This window comes from Dendrobates tinctorius, unplaced genomic scaffold (genome assembly GCF_039654945.1).
Source record: "Dendrobates tinctorius isolate UK_male_01 unplaced genomic scaffold, ASM3965494v1 ptg000432c, whole genome shotgun sequence".
NCBI lineage: Eukaryota > Metazoa > Chordata > Amphibia > Anura > Dendrobatidae > Dendrobates > Dendrobates tinctorius.
In genome coordinates, this window is record NW_027362095.1 from 631,808 (window position 1) to 655,018 (window position 23,211).

Below are 23,211 nucleotides of genomic sequence, written 5' to 3' on the forward strand. Positions count from 1 at the left end.
CACAGTAACCTTCCGCAGCCGGTTTCTGTAGTAGAGTGGTTATCACGTTCGCCTAACACGCGAAAGGTCCCCAGTTCAAAACTGGGCAGAAACACGCTGTTACCCTTTGGTATCCAAGCTTTTGACTTTCAGTTCTTGATCTCGATTGCTTGTTGTCACCACAGTAAGCGCTTGCATCCGGTTTCTGTAGTGTAGCGGTTATTACTTTCGCCTCACACTCGAAAGGTCCCCAGTTCGAAACTGGGCAGAAACACAGCTTTTTCTCTTGGAAAACGATCTTTTTGACTTTCAGTGCTTGTTCTTTATTGCTTGCCATGACCACAGCATTTTTTGTTTGTTTGAATCGGTTGGTTTCTGTAGTGTAGCGGTTATCACGTTCGCTTTACACGCGAAAGGTCCTCAGTTCGAAACTGGGCAGAAACACAGCGTTCCTCTTGCAAACTAGCGCTTTTGACAATGAGGGCTTGATCTTTAATGCTTGCCATGACCACAGTAAACGCTCTTGTCTGGTTACTGTAGTGTACTGATTGTCCTGTTTGCCATCCTCCTGAAAGTTCCCTGTTTTGATCCCGGGCAGAAACATGTGGCTTTTCTTTATTTTGATCACAAACGTATATTGTTGGCTTAATTAGCCTTAATTAGCATATTCTATTGCTGGTTTAATGAGCATTACTTTTACCAATGTGATTATTTCTACCCGTTTTTGCTTTTGGCAAGCATGTGTGTTTTTGACAGTGTCTAAGTGTTCCTAATTCAAGTAACACCTGATAGGATCAAGGTGCGAAAGCAGGCATCTAGGTGCTTTTTCTTTTTGGCTTTTGGACAAAGGCATGAGAATGTTTTGTGGAGCATGGTTTTGTTTCCCTGTTTGTTCTTTTTCTCCAATAGCCTGACAAATGAAAGGTTCCTGTGTTGCAAAATGCACTTTGTCCTGTCTTCAGACATAGAGGAAGACCTCTTGACTTTGGCTGGCTGTTTTTTTCTTTTTCAAGTTCATTTCAGCATGTTTAAACATGTTTAGCTTTGCATGGAGTTTCTGAAGTGTAGTGGTTGTCACGTTCACCTCAAAAGCGAACGGTCCCCAGTTCGAAACTCGATAGAAGCATGACATTAGGCGTTGATATTAAAGCTTTTGACGTTGAGTCTTTGTTCTCGATGGCTCGTCATGACCACAGTAACCATCCGCAGCCGGTTTCTGTAGTATAGTGGTTATCACGTTCGCCTAACACGCGAAAGGTCCCCAGTTCAAAACTGGGCAGAAACACGCTGTTACCTTTTGGTATCCAAGCTTTTGACTTTCAGTTCTTGATCTCGATTGCTTGTTGTCACCACAGTAAACGCTTGCTTCCGGTTTCTGTAGTGTAGCGGTTATCACGTTCACCTCACACGCGAAAGGTCCCCAGTTCGAAACTGGGCAGAAACACTGCTTTTTCTCTTGGAAAACTATCTTTTTGACTTTCAGTGCTTGTTCTTTATTGCTTGCCATGACCACAGCATTTTTTGTTTGTTCGAATGGGTTGGTTTCTGTAGTGTAGAGGTTATCACGTTCGCTTTGCATGCGAAAGGTCCTCAGTTCGAAACTGGGCAGAAACACAGTGATTTTCTTGCAAACTAGCACTTTTGACAATGAGTGCTTGATCTTTAATGCTTGACATAACCACAGTAAACGCTCTTGTCTGGTTACTGTAGTGTAGTGATTGTCCTGTTTGCCATCCTCCTGAAAGTTCCCTGTTTTGATCCCGGGCAGAAACATGTGGCTTTTCTTTATTTTGATCACAAACGTATATTGTTGGCTTAATTAGCCTTAGTTAGCATATTCTATTGCTGGTTTAATGAGCATTACTTTTACCAATGTGATTATTTCTACCCGTTTTTGCTTTTGGCAAGCATGTGTGTTTTTGACAGTGCCTAAGTGTTCCTAATTCAAGTAACACCTGATAGGATCAAGGTGCGAAAGCAGGCATCTAGGTGCTTATTCTTTTTGGCTTTTGGACAAAGGCATGAGAATGTTTTGTGGAGCATGGTTTTGTTTCCCTGTTTGTTCTTTTTCTCCAATAGCCTGACAAATGAAAGGTTCCTGTGTTGCAAAATGCACTTTGTCCTGTCTTCAGACATAGAGGAAGACCTCTTGACTTTGGCTGGATGTTTTTTTCTTTTTCAAGTTCATTTCAGCATGTTTAAACATCTTTAGGTTTGCATGGAGTTTCTGAAGTTTAGTGGTTGTCACGTTCACCTCACATGCGAACGGTCCCCAGTTCGAAACTGGATAGAAGCATGACATTAGGCGTTGATATTAAAGCTTTTGACGTTGAGTCTTTGTTCTCGATGGCTCGTCATGACCACAGTAACCTTCCGCAGCCGGTTTCTGTAGTGTAGTGGTTATCATGTTCGCCGAACACACGAAAGGTCCCCAGTTTGAAACTGGGCAGAAACACAGCTTTTTCTCTTGGAAAACGATCTTTTTGACTTTCAGTGCTTGTTCTTTATTGCTTGCCATGACCACAGCATTTTTAGTTTATTTGAATCGGCTGGTTTCTGTAGTGTAGCGGTTATCATGTTCGCTTTACACGTGAAAGGTCCTCAGTTCGAAACTGGATAGAAGCATGACATTAGGCGTTGATATTAAAGCTTTTGACATTGAGTCTTTGTTCTCGATGGCTCGTCATGACCACAGTAACCTTCGGCAGCCGGTTTCTGTAGTGTAGTGGTTATCACGTTCGCCTAAGGCCTCTTTCACACATCAGGTTTTCGCCGTCAGGCGCGATCCGGCGCTTTTGACAGAAACCGGATCTGGCGAAATGCTATGCCGGATCTGGTTTCCCCCAATTGACTTGCATTTGCGCCGGATGGCCATGCGTTTCATCCGGTTTTCGCCGGATCCGGCAATGTGTCGCGATCCGGCGTCTGGAAAAAACGGCTACTGTAACGTTTTTTGTCTCCGGCGAAAAAGCCGGACATGCCGGATCCGGCGCGTCCAGCTTTTTCACACAATGAAAGCCTATGAGCGCCGCAATGCGCCGGATCAGGCGGCCGGATCCGTTTTTTTGGTCTGAGCATGCTCAGTAGCTCTGCCCACAGGAGATATATAAAAGCAAGACAATGGGACCCTCAGCCACACCCAACCCAAGCCAAGAACCAGGAGCAGGAGAAGGCAGCAAACATCTGCAGCAGCAGCACCATCAGCACCACCACAAATGGAGCAGCAAATGGAACATGCTGAGGAGGGGAGTCCAGCAGCAGATAAGAGATGGTAATTATCAAATCCCCCATTCCTCCAAACTAGGGCCATGGAATATCAAGATATTCATTGGCCCTTTGTTTCTCTTTATTCAACAGCCGCCAAAGAGATGCAGCAGCAGCAGCAGAAATGGCATCACTGGCAGCAGCAACAGCAGCAGCAATACCCACAGCCATGGAGTCTGGCCATCAACAGGACAGCACATCTTCTTCTGGGAGCCCTCCCTCGCATCGTCAGCATTTGACGGTAAGTTTTTATTTCCAAAATCCATCATCTCTGTAATATATGTCTATTCATTGCCTTTTATTTCAAAACAGGAATCACAAGATGAAGAGGAGCTCCCAGAAGAAGAAGGAAGGGGTGGACAGACACTTGGAGTGGGCTCACAATTGGTAAGTTTTTTGCATCAAACGCAGAAACACAACATCACACTACACACAACACATAGAAAACAACGTTCTGCAGACCACACACAGCAAACAAATGCCTACATCCAAATACATAACATTTTTTGTTTTTTTCTCTAGTCTTCCCAATCTGGTCCTCGGCCAAGAGGTCCTCGCAGTGCCTCCCAGGGTCGTCGGCGACAGCAACGCGGCGATCACCATCGTGTAAGTATAAATATTTTTGCTTTGTTTTTTTGCACTTTTTATTTCATTTCTTTTGTGGAGGCTAATTATGTTATTTTTGTCTTTTTCTTTAACAGCCTTCACAGCGTGCTCCCGACTCTGACGGTGAGGATGGAGGGATTGATGTGGACCGCCTCATCGATCTCGTCAGAGAAAGGGAGCCGCTCTGGAATATGGCTGACCACCGCCACGCTGACCTGATCGTTAACCGACGACTCTGGGAGGAAATCTGTTCGCTCCTTGTGGGCCGCTGGGAGGACCTCGATGTTCGGGCCCAGATTAAAGAGCGTAAGTATATACAGTACCGGTTGCTTGATGTAAACCAGTGTTTCCCGAACTCCAGTCCTCGTGGTCCCCACGGATCATGTGTTCAGGATTTCTATTTACTATGGAAATCCTGAAAACATGACCCCTGGGGACCATGAGGACTGGAGTTTGTGAAACACTGATGTTGTATACTAACCACTCCTTTCTCGTTTCAGGGAACAGAATTGTGAATCGGTGGCGGTCTGTGAGGGATCGTTTCAAGAAGGAGTTCAATAAAGAGATGCGGGCCCCGAGTGGATCTGGAGGACGCAGGAGCAAGTACAAGTACGCACAAGCCCTGTCGTTCCTCCGGGAAACAATGCTCACCAGAAGGTAAATATTACACACCACATGTGAAAAAAAATGTTAGATGTAACTTTTTTTTTCAGCCAGGGCCATACCATGTCAGTATTTTAATTGTTTTTTTCTCTTTATTCCACAGCACGGTGAGCAGCACTCGGGAGCCTGCACGATTGGACCCTTCTGAGGCGATCCCTGAGGAGACCGGCACCGAGGGACACTTCGACCGCCCCGGTACATCTGCACCTTCCCAGCCTTCCCACACATTCGACCCATCTGTCCCATCCACCAGCACAGGAGCATCGTGGCCGCCTACATTACATGAAGCTGCTGGTGAGGAGATCGCTTTCCCTTTACCCCACCCTTCTGCCCCTGCCACCTCTACTACACCTGCGGGTACTGGGCGGCAGCGGCAGAGGGGTCAGGAAAAGAGTTATGCGCAAGAGTTCTTGCATCTGAATGCATCTTTCCAGAACTGTCTAAAAGTCTTGTCAGAGCAAATCTCCGCAGGCTTTCAGCAGATCAACTCTAACACAGGAAAAGAAATATGATGTCATTGGAATCACTGAAACTTGGTGGGACAATACACATGATTGGAATACAAGACTAGAAGGATACAACTTATTTGCAAGAAACAGACTTGATAAACGAGGAGGGGGTGTCGCATTGTATGTTAGAAACGCGTATATCTGCACAGAGATTGAAGCTTCAGAGACTGGGAGTTCTGTGGAAACTGTTTGGGTAAGAATACAAGGACAGAACAATGGAAAGGACACCATTGTAGGCATTTACTACAGGCCGCCTGTGCAAGCTGAAGATATGGATGAACTCTTTATGCATCAAATGGCCAAGTTCTCCAAAAAATATGACATAGTTGTCATGGGAGATTTCAACTATCCAGACATTTGTTGGGAATCTCTCTCAGGCAAAACTAACAGGTCAAGGAAATTCTTATCCTCTCTTGCTGACAACTTTATCTTCCAAAAGGTAAGGGAGAAAACAAGGGGAACTGCTACCTTGGATCTAATCCTTATAAACAGGGAGGAAATGGTTGAGGAGGTAAAAGTGGCTGGGACCCTAGGAGGTAGCGACCATGCTATTTTAGAATTTTGGATAACTAGAGGCGGAAGACCTGTGAAGACTCAGACATCAAGGTTAGATTTCAGAAAGGCAGATTTTAAGGGATTCAGAAAGAGAATTGGAGGGATCCAATGGCTGGATACCCTTAAAGACAAAAATGTCCAGGAAGGATGGAAAATCTTGAAAAATGAAATTCTCAAAGCACAGTTGTTAACAATTCCGAAAAGAGGGAAGAATAGGAAGCAGTTAAGGAAACCAGGATGGATGAACACAGAACTTAAGCACATGCTAAAAAGGAAGAAAAAAATGTTTATAAAATGGAAAGAGGGAGGCATATCTAAAGAAGAATATAATGCTGTCTGCAGAACCTGCAGGGCACAAATCAGATTATCTAAAGCTGAAAATGAATTGAGGCTTGCAAGAGATGTCAAAAGCAATAATAAAGGATTTTGGGGATATGTCAAAAGTAAAAGAAAAGTCAAAGATGCTATAGGATTTTTACAGGATGAAAATGATGAAATGGTAAGACAGGATGTTGAGAAGGCTGAACTTTTAAATTCCTATTTTGCATCTGTTTTCTCTCAGAAAGGAAATGTAACATCAACTGTTATTCACTGTCCTATTAAGGGAATAGAAGAATCCAGGATATCTATAAACAGAAAGATAGTGAGGAAACACTTAGCTAGCCTAAATGAATTCAAGTCTCCAGGTCCAGATGAATTACACCCCAGAGTACTGAAGGAGATAGCAGAAGAAATTTTTGAACCCCTCTCTATAATCTTTGAAAATTCTTGGAGAACAGGAGAAGTGCCAGAAGACTGGAGAAGAGCAAATGTTGTTCCTATCTTCAAAAAGGGGAAGAAGGTGGACCCAGGTAACTATAGGCCGGTGAGTCTGACTTCTATACCAGGAAAGATCTTTGAACAAATTATTAAACAACATGTATGTCAATACCTGGATAAGAATGAAGTGATTAAACAGAGTCAGCATGGGTTTGTAACTAATAAGTCATGTCAGACTAACTTAATTTCCTTCTATGACGGTATCACTGATTGGGTGGATCAAGGAAATGCTGTAGATATAGTATATCTTGACTTCAGCAAAGCATTTGACAAAGTCTCTCATACAATCCTTATTGAAAAAATGATTAAGTATGGAATGGACAAGGCAACTGTTAGGTGGATTCATAACTGGCTTAGTGATCGGACCCAAAGAGTGGTCGTAAATGGCTGCACATCCAGTTGGAAGAATGTCTCAAGTGGGGTACCACAGGGCTCTGTCCTGGGCCCTGTATTGTTCAACATCTTTATCAACGATTTAGATGAAGGAATTGAGGGTAAACTGATTAAATTTGCTGATGACACAAAGCTAGGAGGGATAGCTAATACTAGAGAAGAGAGAGAGAGGATTCAAAAAGATTTAAATAAACTGGAGAAGTGGGCAGCAACTAACAGAATGGTTTTTAACAGGGAGAAATGCAAAGTACTACATCTGGGCAATAAAAATGGAAAAAACATATATAGAATGGGAGGAATAGGGCTAAGTGACAGCACATGTGAAAAAGACTTGGGTATACTAATAGATTACAGACTGAATATGAGTCAACAGTGTGATGCAGCAGCAAAAAAGGCAAATGCAATTCTAGGATGTATTAACAGAAGCATACAGTCTAGATCACGTGAAGTCATTATTTCCCTCTACTCCTCTTTGGTCAGACCTCATCTGGAATATTGTGTCCAGTTTTGGGCACCACATTTTAAAAAAGACATCAACAAACTGGAGCAAGTTCAGAAAAGAGCGACCAGAATGGTGACCGGTCTGCAAACCCTGTCTTATGAGGAAAGGTTGCAGGATTTGGGAATGTTTAGTTTGCAAAAGAGAAGACTGAGAGGAGATTAATAGCTGTCTACAAATATCTAAAGGGCTGTCACATTGTAGAAGGATCAACTTTATTCTCATTTGCACAAGGAAAGACTAGAAGCAATGGGATGAAACTGAATGGGAGGAGACACAGATTAGATATTAGAAAAAACTTTTTGACAGTAAGAGTGATCAATGAGTGGAACAGGCTGCCACGAGAAGTGGTGAGTTCTCCTTCAATGGAAGTCTTCAAACAGAGGCTGGACAGACATCTGACTGGGATGATTTAGCGAATCCTGCTTTGAGCAGGGGGTTGGACCAGATGGCCCAGGAGGTCCCTTCCAACTCTACGATTCTATGATTCTATGATTCTATGATCATTTGCATTACATTTTGCATTACCTCAGCAGTAAAGTGTGTACCTCTGTCTGATTCAATTGTTTCAGGGACACCGAATCGTGGTACTAGTTCCATCACCAGTTTCTTTGCAGTGGCTCGAGCTGTAGCCGTTTTCACCGGGTAGGCCTCTGGCCATCCAGAGAAGAGATCTACACATACTAGGATATTTGCATACACTCCTACCTTGGTAGCTGTATGTCGTCAATCTGCCGTCTCTGAAACGGGTAGAGAGGCCTAGGTGTCGCTTTCTTAGGGACTTTTACTGTTTTACCTGGGTTGTGCTGTGCACAGATGAGGCATGATTGTACAAGTTTCGCGGCTGCGCAACTGAAGCCAGGAGCGATCCAGAAGGCATCTACCATGGCACACATGTGACTTTTTGAGGTGTGATTGGGGCCATGTGCTGCTTGCGCCATGATTGGGAACAGGGACTTTGGTGGGCACATTTTATCCTTATTCTCCCATACTCCATTTGAGTTCAGCTCAGCTCCCAGTCTCCCCCGGTGTACCTTCTCTGTTTGGGCAGCCTTTTGCTGGAGGGATTTCAGGACATCTAGACCCAATGTGGCTGGAATACGCTGACTCCCCGCCACCGTCCACTGCTCTCTCTAGGCCGCCTTGTGCTATTTTAGCAGCCTCGTTCGCCCTTCTATTGCCCTCTACCTCCACGGAGTCACCTTTGTGTGTGCTTTTACCTTGACAATGCCAACCTGGACTGGTAACATCAATGCCTCCATCAATTGTTTCACCAGCTCTGCATTTTTAATGGGCTTCGAATCTGTGAAAATATTAGCGACTTTACCTGCAGCGGCTCTACACGCCTCAGTGAGTGCCTTCAACTCTGCCTCCTGCGCCGACATGTGAGGAGAGAGTGGCTCCGCTCGGATTACCTCATGTGAGGATACTACTGCATATCCAGTGTAGAATCGTCCATCCTGGTGGTATCTGGGGCCATCTACAAAAAAGAAACTCAAAGTCTGCATTAGGAACAGGTTTTTCATGAATGTGTGCAAACCCAACTGTCTCCTGACTCATCAGTTCTATGCAGACATGTTCATGCGTCATGTCAAAGTATCCTTCCTCACTTGCCAATACGGTCACCAATTCCCCCTTTTCTGAATCCACAGGCAGGAGGGTGGCTGGATTCAGAACGTTACATCTTGTGAGGAGTGACATACTCAGGAATTAGTAGAGCACACTCAAGTCGGAGCTGTCTGGCCATAGACAGATGTTTTGGTTGAACTTGTAGGAGTATGGCATGGATGTCATGTGGGGAATAGATTGTCAAAAGAAACGTCAGTGTCATCTCACATGCCTTCCCTATTACGTCTCCACTTTTTTCCTTGTGCTCCAGCATACATGACAGGTCGTTTTATTGTCCTTGTTTGCTCAATTTCTTTAGCTACCTTAAGGAGGTCTTTCAGATCTACATATCTCCATTCAGGTCTGGCTGTCTGTACTGCGTCTCGTAAGTCTTTGTTCATACCGTTAATGAATGCATTCACCAGTATTCTAACATCAAGTGGGTTTATGCAAATGTACCCCATGTCTGCCCATTTCAGCTGTAACCGTCCAAAGTACATCTCTACTCTCTCTCATCTTTGCTGTGTCACATTAGTCAGGAGTACAGACTGCTCTGATTGTTCCACTGCAGCCCATTGTCTTAGTGACTCACAGTACGTCTCCCCAGATCGTGCAGATTTATCATCCATGCCCCAAGCCTGATTCTTTGTCACATCTGTGTGTCTTAATTATATGATCTAGTGCGTCACCTGCCTTTAAACTCACCAACCTCTCTAGGTCTGCCCAGGTACACTTATATGTTTGCTGTACTTCCTTTATGTGTCTGTAAAACGGGAATGGTTGGTCTTCAGGGGCAGGCAGCTGCTTCAGCAAAGCTAGCTGGTCAGAGGGGCTCCAGGGATAATACACCTGTATCTTTCTTATTCTAGTCACACTTCTAGGTCCTGATGGGGTTGGTCGTCTGATGTCTACTGTCAGCTTACTCCTCAAGGGCCAATGTCCCCACTACCCACTATCCACACTATTATGTCAGCTTCTTATAATCTTGTCTGGATAGGATTTAGTGCAATTCTCTTAGGTCAGTAGCACAGGTCACACAAGTAGCTATTCAGTCTGGATTTGTCTGAGTCTGACCACAGTGTTTACAAGTCCATCTGTTTTGTCTGGGTCTCTGATTACACTTTGTCAATCAAACATTCATAATACACCTTCCACACTGCTGCACATTCTCAAGCATCATTTATTCACTTGCTATTTTCTTCCCTTGTCTGTGCCTTTTTGTACATCCAAACATTCACACTCTGGTATTTTTGCCTTTTTCAATATTTGTCCCACTTGTTTTACTGCTTCCTTCCTTCTCTGTCTCTTGTAATTTGACACAATTTGCTATACAAATCAATCACACAACTAGAAGCAGGTTCAAACACATTAATGACCAAGCAATCACTTACAATGACCAAACAATCACTTACAATTCCCTTCTAAATTAGGCACCATATCTTACTTTTAACTTCCAATCTTCAATTAAGTACTGTTGCTTTAAAATGCACAAATCTTTCAGCGCGTACCTTACGGATAGAATTACAGAGAATTTTGAGCACAGCTCACACTCAGCAGAGATAAGAGCGAAGGGAGAAGAAAAACTGCGCAGCGCCATCCTTCACCCCTCCCATCAGAATGCAGCGTCGTCCTTCACAGAATTCTGTAGTTCTTTAGACTTATCAAAATCAATTTCTACAAAGAAACTCAAAATCACGGGATTTCACTGTAAGGGCAGATAACTGTATAATGAGATTAACCATGCCTTGCCCTTTTTCTGGCCAAATGCATTCAGGAAACTTTACAATGTAATGCCACATATAACACGAACTATATCATTACTCAATTCATTCAGTCTCAGATGTAGATTTGAATTATCTATAACGCATCTGTCCGGGATTCCACCACAACTAGAAAGGTCACAAATCTCTTGACACAAAAATGATGTGTGATGATTCATTCATACGTGCTCATTCACTGATTTTTTTTTATTTATTTTTTTTTTTTTACTCAATTACTCATCTCTCATCTTATTCAGAGGTTCTCATAGACATATATACAAGGATTCACACAGCCTGCCTATCTTGCACTTTGGATTTGATTAATACTTTTTCCAGGTTCTTTGCTGCACTACTTCCATATCTATCCTCAATTATATCACATAACCGATTTCCTTCTTCAGGTGTCTTTCCCTGACTGTTCCCCATTTTATCTTTTATTCTTATCCTGTTTCTCTTGTTGTCTTCCTGTTAGTCCCCTGCCTTAGGTGGTGTATTGGGTAAGCTCAAGACTAGGCTCTACTATACCTCATTACCTTCTTCCTAAGGTGCTAACAGGCTAAATGGAGTGTCTGTTCCTCGGTGTACTACGTGTTTTGTGTACTTATATGCTATGTAGCATCCGAACAGAAATACTCCCACAACACACAGGATTGTAAACAAAGTGTCCATCTATCGGGGTTCTTCAGTCATATCCTGTCACAGGCTCATTTCGTGGTCCTGTGCTCATTCTATCACACTCTTATCTGTCACAAGGTTTATTCGTAAAGGGTGTTGATTTAAGCTTAGGCGGTGACCTCCCCGAAAGGACGCTGTCACATGACCCAGTTAGGCAATATCACCACTCTTTGAACGAATACCTACTGTGCAGCTTATTTGTCTACTTTTCACAGTCCTTCAAATCAAGGCAGTCACTCAACAACCTCCTCTATTTCTAGTGCGGAATCGTCTATTGTGAAAAACTTGTCCGTCCGGGCTGCGCAGTATGAACTGTTCACCCAGCCTTATATTCCGTAATGTCAGACCTCTCCCATTTTGATTTGCATCAGCTCTTTTTCTAAAAATAGCTGTGCACAGACAGAACCTACAGTAACCTCTCATTCGAGCAGAAATTACATATGCGTGTCACACCCGATTTCCTCAGAGTTCTTATATGGACCTGATTTTACGGCCCCCTCCTCTACTAGATTCCCCTTTATACGGACCTTAGTTATAATGATAGATTATAAAGAGCAGAGAAGAGAAAAATTGATCTCTTACCTGGCCAGGTGTTTAGGTCTGCTGTTCACAATTTCATCAGTAACTGGAGTGGTCTGTAGATCGGGTAGTCTTGGAGAGGTGCCTATATCAGGTCCCTGTTTCGGGCGCCAGGAAACTGTCGGGATACCTCAGATTACTCTTTCATCTGAAGGACCGATGTTCTTAGGTGTGAAGCACCATATGTCTCTAATCAATTGCTCCGTCGAGAAGTATAACACAGACACGGGCTGTATAATACCAATCGGGATGCCTGCCAAGACGCCTCTGGCTTATCAGTTAGGCTTCCGTCTTTTATAGTAAAGAATTTAAACATTTACAGACATGCGCAGTACAAATGATTTCACAACTTGTTTTCTACAAAGAAAGTCACTTAGGCAAAAAAGCAGAGGTATTTGACCTTGGTTCACAAGGGAGATGTCTGAGACATCTCCTCGAAGAACAGATAAGGTTTTAAACAAGAGAATGCAACATAGACAGAACTCAATTTAACTCCTTCAGTTCCTATCAGTGCGAAAGCAGGCATCCAGGTGCTTTTTCTTTTTGGCTTTTGGACAAAGGCATGAGAATGTTTTGTGGAGCATGGTTTTGTTTCCCTGTTTGTTCTTTTTCTCCAATAGCCTGACAAATGAAAGGTTCCTGTGTTGCAAAATGCACTTTGTCCTGTCTTCAGACATAGAGGAAGACCTCTTGACTTTGGCTGGCTGTTTTTTTCTTTTTCAAGTTCATTTCAGCATGTTTAAACATCTTTAGCTTTGCATGGAGTTTCTGAAGTGTAGTGGTTGTCACGTTCACCTCCCACGCGAACGGTCCCCAGTTCGAAACTGGATAGAAGCATGACATTAGGCATTGATGTTAAAGCTTTTGACGTTGAGTCTTTGTTCTCGATGGCTCGTCATGACCACAGTAACCTTCCGCAGCCGGTTTCTGTAGTGTAGTGGTTATCACGTTCGCCTAACACGCGAAAGGTCACCAGTTCGAAACTGGGCAGAAACACGCTGTTACCATTTGGTATCCAAGCTTTTGACTTTCAGTTCTTGATCTCGATTGCTTGTTGTCACCACAGTAAGCGCTTGCATCCGGTTTCTGTAGTGTAGCGGTTATCACGTTCGCCTCACACGCGAAAGGTCCCCAGTTCGAAACTGGGCTGAAACACAGCTTTTTTTCTCTTGGAAAACGATCTTTTTGACTTTCAGTGCTTGTTCTTTATTGCTTGCCATGAACACAGCATTTTTTGTTTGTTTGAATCGGTTGGTTTCTGTAGTGTAGCAGTTATCACGTTCACTTTACACGCGAAAGGTCCTCAGTTCGAAACTGGGCAGAAACACAGCGTTCCTCTTGCAAACTAGCGCTTTTGACAATGAGTGCTTGATCTTTAATGCTTGCCATGACCACAGTAAACGCTCTTGTCTGGTTACTGTAGTGTAGTGATTGTCCTGTTTGCCATCCTCCTGAAAGTTCCCTGTTTTGATCCCGGGCAGAAACATGTGGCTTTTCTTTATTTTGATCACAAACGTATATTGTTGGCTTAATTAGCCTTAGTTAGCATATTCTATTGCTGGTTTAATGAGCATTACTTTTACCAATGTGATTATTTCTACCCGTTTTTGCTTTTGGCAAGCATGTGTGTTTTTGACAGTGTCTAAGTGTTCCTAATTCAAGTAACACCTGATAGGATCAAGGTGCGAAAGCAGGCATCTAGGTGCTTTTTCTTTTTGGCTTTTGGACAAAGGCATGAGAATGTTTTGTGGAGCATGGCTTTGTTTCCCTGTTTGTTCTTTTTCTCCAATAGCCTGACAAATGAAAGGTTCCTGTGTTGCAAAATGCACTTTGTCCTGTCTTCAGACATAGAGGAAGACCTCTTGACTTTGGCTGGCTGTTTTTTTCTTTTTCAAGTTCATTTCAGCATGTTTAAACATCTTTAGCTTTGCGTGGAGTTTCTGAAGTGTAGTGGTTGTCACGTTCACCTCACACGCGAACGGTCCCCAGTTCGAAACTGGATAGAAGCATTACATTAGGCATTGATATTAAAGCTTTTGACGTTGAGTCTTTGTTCTTAATGGCTTGTCATGACCACAGTAACCTTCCGCAGCCGGTTTCTGTAGTGTAGTGGTTATCACTTTCGCCTAACACGCGAAAGGTCCCCAGTTCGAAACTGGGCAGAAACACGCTGTTACCCTTTGGTATCCAAGCTTTTGACTTTCAGTTCTTGATCTTGATTGCTTGTTGTCACCACAGTAAGTGCTTGCATCCGGTTTCTGTAGTGTAGCGGTTATCACGTTCGCCTCACACGCGAAAGGTCCCCAGTTCGAAACTGGGCCGAAACAAAACTTTTTCTCTTGGAAAACGATCTTTTTGACTTTCAGTGCTTGTTCTTTATTCCTTGCCATGACCACAGCATTTTTTGTTTGTTTGAATCGGTTGGTTTCTGTAGTGTAGCGTTTATCACGTTCGCTTTGCACGCGAAAGGTCCTCAGTTCGAAACTGGATAGAAGCATGACATTAGGCGTTGATATTAAAGCTTTTGATGTTGAGTCTTTGTTCTCGATGGCTCATCATGACCACAGTAACCTTCCTCAGCCGGTTTCTGTAGTGTAGTGGTTATCACGTTCGCCTAACACGAGAAAGGTCCCCAGTTCGAAACTGGGCAGAAACACGCTGTTACCCTTTGGTATCCAAGCTTTTGACTTTCAGTTCTTGATCTCGATTGCTTGTTGTCACCACAGTAAGCACTTGCATCCGGTTTCTGTAGTGTAGCGGTTATCACATTCGCCTCACGCGCGAAAGGTCGCCAGTTCGAAACTGGGCAGAAACACAGCTTTTTCTCTTGGAAAACGATCTTTTTGACTTTCAGTGCTTGTTCTTTATTGCTTGCCATGACCACAGCATTTTTTGTGCGTTTGAATCGGTTGGTTTCTGTAGTGTAGCGGTTATCACGTTCGCTTTACACGCGAAAGGTCCTCAGTTCGAAACTTGGCAGAAACACAGCGCTCCTCTTGCAAACTAGCGCTTTTGACAATGAGTGCTTGATCTTTAATGCTTGCCATGACCACAGTAAACGCTCTTGTCTGGTTACTGTAGTGTAGTGATTGTCCTGTTTGCCATCCTCCTGAAAGTTCCCTGTTTTGATCCCGGGCAGAAACATGTGGCTTTTCTTTATTTTGATCACAAACGTATATTGTTGGCTTAATTAGCCTTAGTTAGCATATTCTATTGCTGGTTTAATGAGCATTACTTTTACCAATGTGATTATTTCTACCCGTTTTTGCTTTTGGCAAGCATGTGTGTTTTTGACAGTGTCTAAGTGTTCCTAATTCAAGTAACACCTGATAGGATCAAGGTGCGAAAGCAGGCATCTAGGTTCTTTTTCTTTTTGGCTTTTGGACAAAGGCATGAGAATGTTTTGTGGAGCATGGTTTTGTTTCCCTATTTGTTCTTTTTCTCCAATAGCCTGACAAATGAAAGGTTCCTGTGTTGCAAAATGCACTTTGTCCTGTCTTCAGACATAGAGAAAGACCTCTTGACTTTGGCTGGCTGTTTTTTTCTTTTTCAAGTTCATTTCAGCATGTTTAAACATCTTTAGCTTTGCATGGAGTTTCTGAAGTGTAGTGGTTGTCACGTTCACCTCACATGCGAACGGTCACCAGTTCGAAACTGGATAGAAGCATGACATTAGGCGTTGATATTAAAGCTTTTGACGTTGAGTCTTTGTTCTCGATGGCTCGTCATGACCACAGTAACCTTCCGCAGCCGATTTCTGTAGTGTAGTGGTTATCACGTTCGCCTAACACGCGAAAGGTCCCCAGTTCGAAACTGGGCAGAAACACGCTGTTACCCTTTGGAATCCAAGCTTTTGACTTTCAGTTCTTGATCTCGATTGCTTGTTGTCACCACAGTAAGCACTTGCATCCGGTTTCTGTAGTGTAGAGGTTATCACGTTCGCCTCACACGTGAAAGGTCCCCAGTTCGAAACTGGGCAGAAACACAGCTTTTTCTCTTGGAAAATGATGTTTTTGACTTTCAGTGCTTGTTCTTTATTGCTTGCCATGACCACTGCATTTTTTTTTTGTTTGAATTGGTTGGTTTCTGTAGTGTAGCGGTTATCACGTTCGCTTTACACGCAAAAGGTCCCCAGTTCGAAACTGGGCAGAAACACAGCGTTCCTCTCGCAAACTAGCGCTTTTGACAATGAGTGCTTGATCTTTAATGCTTGCCATGACCACAGTAAACGCTCTTGTCTGGTTACTGTAGTGTAGTGATTGTCCTGTTTGCCATCCTCCTGAAAGTTCCCTGTTTTGATCCCGGGCAGAAACATGTGGCTTTTCTTTATTTTGATCACAAACGTATATTGTTGGCTTAATTAGCCTTAGTTAGCATATTCTATTGCTGGTTTAATGAGCATTACTTTTACCAATGTGATTATTTCTACCCGTTTTTGCTTTTGGCAAGCATGTGTGTTTTTGACAGTGTCTAAGTGTTCCTAATTCAAGTAACACCTGATAGGATCAAGGTGCGAAAGCAGGCATCTAGGTGCTTTTTCTTTTTGGCTTTTGGACAAAGGCATGAGAATGTTTTGTGGAGCATGGTTTTGTTTCCCTGTTTGTTCTCTTTCTCCAATAGCCTGAAAAATGAAAGGTTCCTGTGTTGCAAAATGCACTTTGTCCTGTCTTCAGACATAGAGGAAGACCTCTTGACTTTGGCTGGCTGTTTTTTTCTTTTTCAAGTTCATTTCAGCATGTTTAAACATCTTTAGCTTTGCATGGAGTTTCTGAAGTGTAGTGGGTGTCACGTTCACCTCACATGCGAACGGTCCCCAGTTCGAAACTGGATAGAAGCATGACATTAGGCGTTGATATTAAAGCTTTTGACGTTGAGTCTTTGTTCTCGATGGCTCGTCATGACCACAGTAACCTTCCGCAGCCGGTTTCTGTAGTGTAGTGGTTATCACGTTCGCCTAACAGGCGAAAGGTCCCCAGTTCGAAACTGGGCAGAAACACGCTGTTACCTTTTGGTATCCAAGCTTTTGACTTTCAGTTCTTGATCTCGATTGCTTGTTGTCACCACAGTAAACGCTTGCATCCGGTTTCTGTAGTGTAGAGGTTATCACGTTTGCCTCACAAGTGAAAGGTTCCCCGTTCGAAACTGGGCAGAAACACTGCTTTTTCTCTTGGAAAATGATCTTTTTGACTTTCAGTGCTTGTTCTTTATTGCTTGCCATGACCACAGCATTTTTTTTATGTTTGAATTGGTTGGTTTCTGTAGTGTAGCGGTTATCACATTTGCTTTACACGCGAAAGGTCCTCAGTTCGAAACTGGGCAGAAACACAGCGTTCCTCTTGCAAACTATCGCTTTTGACAATGAGTGCTTGATCTTTAATGCTTGCCATGACCACAGTAAACGCTCTTGTCTGGTTACTCTAGTGTAGTGATTGTCCTGTTTGCCATCCTCCTGAAAGTTCCCTGTTTTGATCCTGGGCAGAAACATGTGGCTTTTCTTTATTTTGATCACAAACGTATATTGTTGGCTTAATTAGCCTTAGTTAGCATACTCTATTGCTGGTTTAATGAGCATTACTTTTACCAATGTGATTACTTCTACCCGTTTTTGCTTTTGGCAAGCATGTGTGTTTTTGACAGTGTCTAAGTGTTCCTAATTCAAGTAACACCTGATAGGATCAAGGTGCGAAAGCAGGCATCTAGGTGCTTTTTCTTTTTGGCTTTTGGACAAAGGCATGAGAATGTTTTGTGGAGCATGGTTTTGTTTCCCTGTTTGTTCTTTTTCTCCAATAGCCTGACAAATGAAAGGTTCCTGTGTTTCAAAATGCACTTGGTCCTGACTTCAGACATAGAGGAAGACCTCTTGACTTTGGCTGGCTGTTTTTTTCTTTTTCAAGTTCATTTCAGCATGTTTAAACATATTTAGGTTTGCATGGAGTTTCTGAAGTGTAGTGGTTGTCACGTTCACCTCACACGCGAACGGTCCCCAGTTCTAAACTGGATAGAAGCATGACATTAGGCGTTGATATTAAAGCTTTTGATGTTGAGTCTTTGTTCTCTATGGCTCGTCATGACCACAGTAACCTTCCGCAGCCGATTTCTGTAGTGTAGTGGTTATCACGTTCGCCTAACACGCGAAAAGTCCCCAGTTCGAAACTGGGCAGAAACACGCTGTTACCCTTTGGTATCCAAGCTTTTGACTTTCAGTTCTTGATCTCGATTGCTTGTTGTCACCACAGTAAACACTTGCGTCCGGTTTCTGTAGTGTAGCGGTTATCACGTTCGCCTCACACGCGAAAGGTCCCCAGTTCGAAACTGGGCAGAAACACAGCTTTTTCTCTTGGAAAACGATCTTTTTGACTTTCAGTGCTTGTTCTTTATTGCTTGCCATGACCACAGCATTTTTTGTTTCTTTGAATCGGTTGGTTTCTGTAGTGTAGCGGTTATCACTTTCGCTTTACACGCGAAAGGTCCTCAGTTCGAAACTGGGCAGAAACACAGCTTTTTCTCTTGGAAAACGATCTTTTTGACTTTCAGTGCTTGTTCTTTATTGCTTGCCATGACCACAGTATTTTTTGTCTGTTTGAATCGGTTGGTTTCTGTAGTGTAGTAGTTATCACGTTCGCTTTACACGCGAAAGGTCCTCAGTTAGAAACTGGGCGGAAACACAGCGTTCCTCTTGCAAACTAGCGCTTTTGACAATGAGTGCTTGATCTTTAATGCTTGCCATGACCACAGTAAACGCTCTTGTCTGGTTACTGTCGTGTAGTGATTGTCCTGTTTGCCATCCTCCTGAAAGTTCCCTGTTTTGATCCCAGGCAGAAACATGTGTCTTTTCTTTATTTTGATCACAAACGTATATTGTTGGCTTAATTAGCCTTAGTTAGCATATTCTATTGCTGGTTTAATGAGCATTACTTTTACCAATGTGATTATTTCTACCCGTTTTTGCTTTTGGCAAGCATGTGTGTTTTTGACAGTGTCTAAGTGTTCCTAATTCAAGTAACACCTGATAGGATCAAGGTGCGAAAGCAGGCATCTAGGTGCTTTTTCTTTTTGGCTTTTGGACAAAGGCATGAGAATGTTTTGTGGAGCATGGTTTTGTTTCCCTGTTTGTTCTTTTTCTCCAATAGCCTGACAAATGAAAGGTTCCTGTGTTGCAAAATGCACTTTGTCCTGTCTTCAGACATAGAGGAAGACCTCTTGACTTTGGCTGGCTGTTTTTTTCTTTTTCAAGTTCATTTCAGCATGTTTAAACATCTTTAGCTTTGCATGGAGTTTCTGAAGTGTAGTGGTTGTCATGTTCACCTCACACGCGAACGGTCCCCAGTTCGAAACTGGATAGAAGCATGACATTAGGCGTTGATATTAAAGCTTTTGACGTTGAGTCTTTGATCTCGATGGCTCGTCATGACCACAGTAACCTTCCGCAGCCGGTTTCTGTAGTGTAGTGGTTATCACGTTCGCCTAACACGAGAAAGGTCCCCAGTTCGAAACTGGGCAGAAACACGCTGTTACCCTTTGGTATCCAAGCTTTTGACTTTCAGTTCTTGATCTCGATTGCTTGTTGTCACCACAGTAAGCGCTTGCTTCAGGTTTCTGTAGTGTAGCGGTTATCACGTTCGCCTCACACGCGAAAGGTCCCCAGATCGAAACTGGGCAGAAACACAGTTTTTTCTCTTGGAAAACGATCTTTTTGACTTTCAGTGCTTGTTCATTATTGCTTGCCATGACCACAGAATTTTTTGTTTGTTTGAATTGGTTGGTTTCTGTAGTGTAGCGGTGATGTTCGCTTTATACGCGAAAGGTCCTCAGTTCGAAACTGGGCAGAAACACAGCGTTTCTCTTGCAAACTAGCGCTTTTGACAATGAGTGCTTCATCTTTAATTCTTGCCATGACCACAGTAAACGCTCTTGTCTGGTTACTGTAGTGTAGTGATTGTCCTGTTTGCCATCCTCCTGAAAGTTCCCTGTTTTGATCCCGGGCAGAAACATGTGGCTTTTCTTTATTTTGATCACAAATGTATATTGTTGGCTTAATTAGCCTTAGTTACCATATTCTATTGCTGGTTTAATGAGCATTACTTTTACCAATGTGATTATTTCTACCCGTTTTTGCTTTTGGCAAGCATGTGTGTTTTTGACAGTGTCTAAGTGTTCCTAATTCGAGTAACACCTGATAGGATCAAGGTGCGAAAGCAGGCATCTAGGTGCTTTTTCTTTTTGGCTTTTGGACAAAGGCATGAGAATGTTTTGTGGAGCATGGTTTTGTTTCCCTGTTTGTTCTTTTTTCCAATAGCCTGACAAATGAAAGGTTCCTGTGTTGCAAAATGCACTTTGTCCTGTCTTCAGACATAGAGGAAGACCTCTTGACTTTGGCTGGATGTTTTTTTCTTTTTCAAGTTCATTTCAGCATGTTTAAACATCTTTAGCTTTGCATGGAGTTTCTGAAGAGTAGTGGTTGTCACGTTCACCTCACACGCGAACGGTCCCCAGTTCGAAACTGGATAGAAGCATGACATTAGGCGTTGATATTAAAGCTTTTGACGTTGAGTCTTTGTTCTCGATGGCTCATCATGACCACAGTAACCTTCCGAAGCCGGTTTCTGTAGTGTAGTGGTTATCACGTTCGCCTAACACGCGAACGGTCCCCAGTTCGAAACTGGGCAGAAACACGATGTTACCCTTTGGTATCCAAGCTTTTGATTTTCAGCTCTTGATCTCGATTGCTTGTTGTCACCACAGTAAGCACTTGCATCTGCTTTCTGTAGTGTAGCGGTTATCGCGTTCGCCTCATACGTGACGGGTCCCCAGTTCGAAACTGGGCAGAAACACAGCTTTTCTCTTGGAAAACGATCTTTTTGACTTTCAGTGCTTGTTCTTTATTGCTTGCAATGACCACAGCATTTTTTGTTTTTTTTAAATCGGTTCGTTTCTGTAGTGTAGCGGTGATGTTCGCTTTACACGCGAAAGGTCCTTAGTTCGAAGCTGGGCAGAAACACAGCGTTTCTCTTGCAAACTAGCGCTTTTGACAATGAGTTCTTGATCTTTAATGCTTGCCATGACCACAGTAAACGCTCTTGTCTGGTTACTGTAGTGTAGTGATTGTCCTGTTTGCCATCCTCCTGAAAGTTCCCTGTTTTGATCCCGGGCAGAAACATGTGGCTTTTCTTTATTTTGATCACAAATGTATATTGTTGGCTTAATTAGCCTTAGTTAGCATATTCTATTGCTGGTTTAATGAGCATTACTTTTACCAATGTGATTATTTCTACCCGTTTTTGCTTTTGGCAAGCATGTGTGTTTTTGACAGTGTCTAAGTGTTCCTAATTCAAGTAACACCTGATAGGATCAAGGTGCGAAAGCAGGCATCTAGGTGCTCTTTTTTTTTGGCTTTTGGACAAAGGCATGAGAATGTTTTGTGGAGCATGGTTTTGTTTCCCTGTTTGTTCTTTTTTCCAATAGCCTGACAAATGAAAGGTTCCTGTGTTGCAAAATGCACTTTGTCCTGTCTTCAGACATAGAGGAAGACCTCTTGACTTTGGCTGGATGTTTTTTTCTTTTTCAAGTTCATTTCAGCATGTTTAAACATCTTTATCTTTGCATGGAGTTTCTGAAGTGTAGTGGTTGTCACGTTCACCTCACACGCCAACGGTCCCCAGTTCGAAACTGGATAGAAGCATGACATTAGGCGTTGATATTAAAGCTTTTGACGTTGAGTCTTTGTTCTCGATGGCTCGTCATGACCACAGTAACCTTCCGCAGCCAGTTTCTGTAGTGTAGTGGTTAAGACGTTTGCCTAACACGCGAAAGGTCCCCAGTTCGAAACTGGGCAGAAACACGATGTTACCCTTTGGTATCCAAGCTTTTCACTTTCAGTTCTTGATCTCGATTGCTTGTTGTCACCACAGTAAGCACTTGCATCTGGTTTCTGTAGTGTAGCGGTTTTCACATTCGCCTCACGTGTGACAGGTCCCCAGTTCGAAACTGGGCAGAAACACAGCTTTTTCTCTTGGAAAATGATCTTTTTGACTTTCAGTGCTTGTTCTTTATTGCTTGCCATGACCACAGCCTTTTTTTTTTTTTTTGAATCGCTTGGTTTCTGTAGTGTAGCGGTTATCACGTTTTCTTTACTCGCGAAAGGTCCTCAGTTCGAAACTGGGCAGAAACACAGCATTTCTCTTGCAAACTAGCGCTTTTGACAATGAGTGCTTGATCTTTAATGCTTGCCATGACCACAGTAAACGCTCTTGTCTGGTTACTGTAGTGTATTGATTGTCCTGTTTGCCATCCTCCTGAAAGTTCCCTGTTTTGATCCCGGGCAGAAACATGTGGCTTGTCTTTATTTTGATCACAAATGTATATTGTTGGCTTAATTAGCATTAGTTAGCATATTCTATTGCTGGTTTAATGAGCATTACTTTTACCAATGTGATTATTTCTACCCGTTTTTGCTTTTGGCAAGCATGTGTGTTTTTGACAGTGTCTAAGTGTTCCTAATTCAAGTAAAACCTGATAGGATCAAGGTCCGAAAGCAGGCATCTAGGTGCTTTTTCTTTTTGGCTTTTGGACAAAGGCATGAGAATGTTTTGTGGAGCATGGTTTTGTTTCCCTGTTTGTTCTTTTTTCCAATAGCCTGACAAATGAAAGGTTCCTGTGTTGCAAAATGCACTTTGTCCTGTCTTCAGACATAGAGGAAGACCTCTTGACTTTGGCTGGATGTTTTTTTCTTTTTCAAGTTCATTTCAGCATGTTTAAGCATCTTTAGCTTTGCATAGAGTTTCTGAAGTGTAGTGGTTGTCACGTTCACCTCACACGCGAACGGTCCCCAGTTCGAAACTGGATAGAAGCATGACATTAGGCGTTGATACTAAAGCTTTTGACGTTGAGTCTTTGTTCTCGATGGCTCGTCATGACCACAGTAACCTTCCGCAGCCGGTTTCTGTAGTGTAGTGGTTATCACGTTCGCCTAACACGCGAAAGGTCCCCAGTTCGAAACTGGGCAGAAACAAGATGTTACCCTTTGGTATCCAAGCTTTTGACTTTCAGTTCTTGATCTCGATTGCTGGTTGTCACCACAGTAAGCACTTGCATCTGGTTTCTGTAGTGTAGCGGTTATCACGTTCGCCTGACAGGTCCCCAGTTCGAAACTGGGCAGAAACACAGCTTTTTCTCTTGGAAAACGATCTTTTTGACTTTCAGTGCTTGTTCTTTATTGCTTGCCATGACCACAGCATTTTTTGTTTGTTTGAATCGGTTGGTTTCTGTAGTGTAGCGGTTATCACGTTCGCTTTACACGCGAAAG

The 23,211-nt window shown here is 43.0% G+C and overlaps 19 non-coding genes across 19 annotated transcripts; all 19 read left to right on the plus strand.

The window, feature by feature from the left end:
* The first annotated feature begins 350 nt into the window (after positions 1-350).
* On the plus strand, positions 351-423 carry TRNAV-UAC (transfer RNA valine (anticodon UAC)). The gene has a single exon. It is a non-coding gene; the product is annotated as a tRNA-Val (tRNA).
* A 768-nt stretch (positions 424-1,191) lies between these two features.
* On the plus strand, positions 1,192-1,264 carry TRNAV-AAC (transfer RNA valine (anticodon AAC)). Its single transcript has one exon. It is a non-coding gene; the product is annotated as a tRNA-Val (tRNA).
* Positions 1,265-1,350: 86 nt separating this feature from the next.
* Positions 1,351-1,423, plus strand: TRNAV-CAC (transfer RNA valine (anticodon CAC)). Its single transcript has one exon. It is a non-coding gene; the product is annotated as a tRNA-Val (tRNA).
* Positions 1,424-1,520: 97 nt separating this feature from the next.
* TRNAA-UGC (transfer RNA alanine (anticodon UGC)) lies at positions 1,521-1,593 on the plus strand. Its single transcript has one exon. It is a non-coding gene; the product is annotated as a tRNA-Ala (tRNA).
* Positions 1,594-12,832: 11,239 nt separating this feature from the next.
* Positions 12,833-12,905, plus strand: TRNAV-AAC (transfer RNA valine (anticodon AAC)). The gene has a single exon. It is a non-coding gene; the product is annotated as a tRNA-Val (tRNA).
* Positions 12,906-12,991: 86 nt separating this feature from the next.
* TRNAV-CAC (transfer RNA valine (anticodon CAC)) lies at positions 12,992-13,064 on the plus strand. Its single transcript has one exon. It is a non-coding gene; the product is annotated as a tRNA-Val (tRNA).
* Positions 13,065-14,004: 940 nt separating this feature from the next.
* TRNAV-AAC (transfer RNA valine (anticodon AAC)) lies at positions 14,005-14,077 on the plus strand. Its single transcript has one exon. It is a non-coding gene; the product is annotated as a tRNA-Val (tRNA).
* An 86-nt stretch (positions 14,078-14,163) lies between these two features.
* TRNAV-CAC (transfer RNA valine (anticodon CAC)) lies at positions 14,164-14,236 on the plus strand. The gene has a single exon. It is a non-coding gene; the product is annotated as a tRNA-Val (tRNA).
* Positions 14,237-14,821: 585 nt separating this feature from the next.
* Positions 14,822-14,894, plus strand: TRNAV-UAC (transfer RNA valine (anticodon UAC)). Its single transcript has one exon. It is a non-coding gene; the product is annotated as a tRNA-Val (tRNA).
* A 768-nt stretch (positions 14,895-15,662) lies between these two features.
* TRNAV-AAC (transfer RNA valine (anticodon AAC)) lies at positions 15,663-15,735 on the plus strand. Its single transcript has one exon. It is a non-coding gene; the product is annotated as a tRNA-Val (tRNA).
* An 86-nt stretch (positions 15,736-15,821) lies between these two features.
* TRNAV-CAC (transfer RNA valine (anticodon CAC)) lies at positions 15,822-15,894 on the plus strand. The gene has a single exon. It is a non-coding gene; the product is annotated as a tRNA-Val (tRNA).
* A 97-nt stretch (positions 15,895-15,991) lies between these two features.
* On the plus strand, positions 15,992-16,064 carry TRNAV-UAC (transfer RNA valine (anticodon UAC)). Its single transcript has one exon. It is a non-coding gene; the product is annotated as a tRNA-Val (tRNA).
* Positions 16,065-16,832: 768 nt separating this feature from the next.
* Positions 16,833-16,905, plus strand: TRNAV-AAC (transfer RNA valine (anticodon AAC)). Its single transcript has one exon. It is a non-coding gene; the product is annotated as a tRNA-Val (tRNA).
* A 256-nt stretch (positions 16,906-17,161) lies between these two features.
* Positions 17,162-17,234, plus strand: TRNAV-UAC (transfer RNA valine (anticodon UAC)). Its single transcript has one exon. It is a non-coding gene; the product is annotated as a tRNA-Val (tRNA).
* Positions 17,235-18,161: 927 nt separating this feature from the next.
* TRNAV-CAC (transfer RNA valine (anticodon CAC)) lies at positions 18,162-18,234 on the plus strand. The gene has a single exon. It is a non-coding gene; the product is annotated as a tRNA-Val (tRNA).
* Positions 18,235-18,331: 97 nt separating this feature from the next.
* Positions 18,332-18,404, plus strand: TRNAV-UAC (transfer RNA valine (anticodon UAC)). Its single transcript has one exon. It is a non-coding gene; the product is annotated as a tRNA-Val (tRNA).
* Positions 18,405-19,501: 1,097 nt separating this feature from the next.
* TRNAV-CAC (transfer RNA valine (anticodon CAC)) lies at positions 19,502-19,574 on the plus strand. The gene has a single exon. It is a non-coding gene; the product is annotated as a tRNA-Val (tRNA).
* A 934-nt stretch (positions 19,575-20,508) lies between these two features.
* On the plus strand, positions 20,509-20,581 carry TRNAV-AAC (transfer RNA valine (anticodon AAC)). Its single transcript has one exon. It is a non-coding gene; the product is annotated as a tRNA-Val (tRNA).
* Positions 20,582-22,844: 2,263 nt separating this feature from the next.
* Positions 22,845-22,917, plus strand: TRNAV-AAC (transfer RNA valine (anticodon AAC)). The gene has a single exon. It is a non-coding gene; the product is annotated as a tRNA-Val (tRNA).
* Positions 22,918-23,211: the final 294 nt, after the last annotated feature.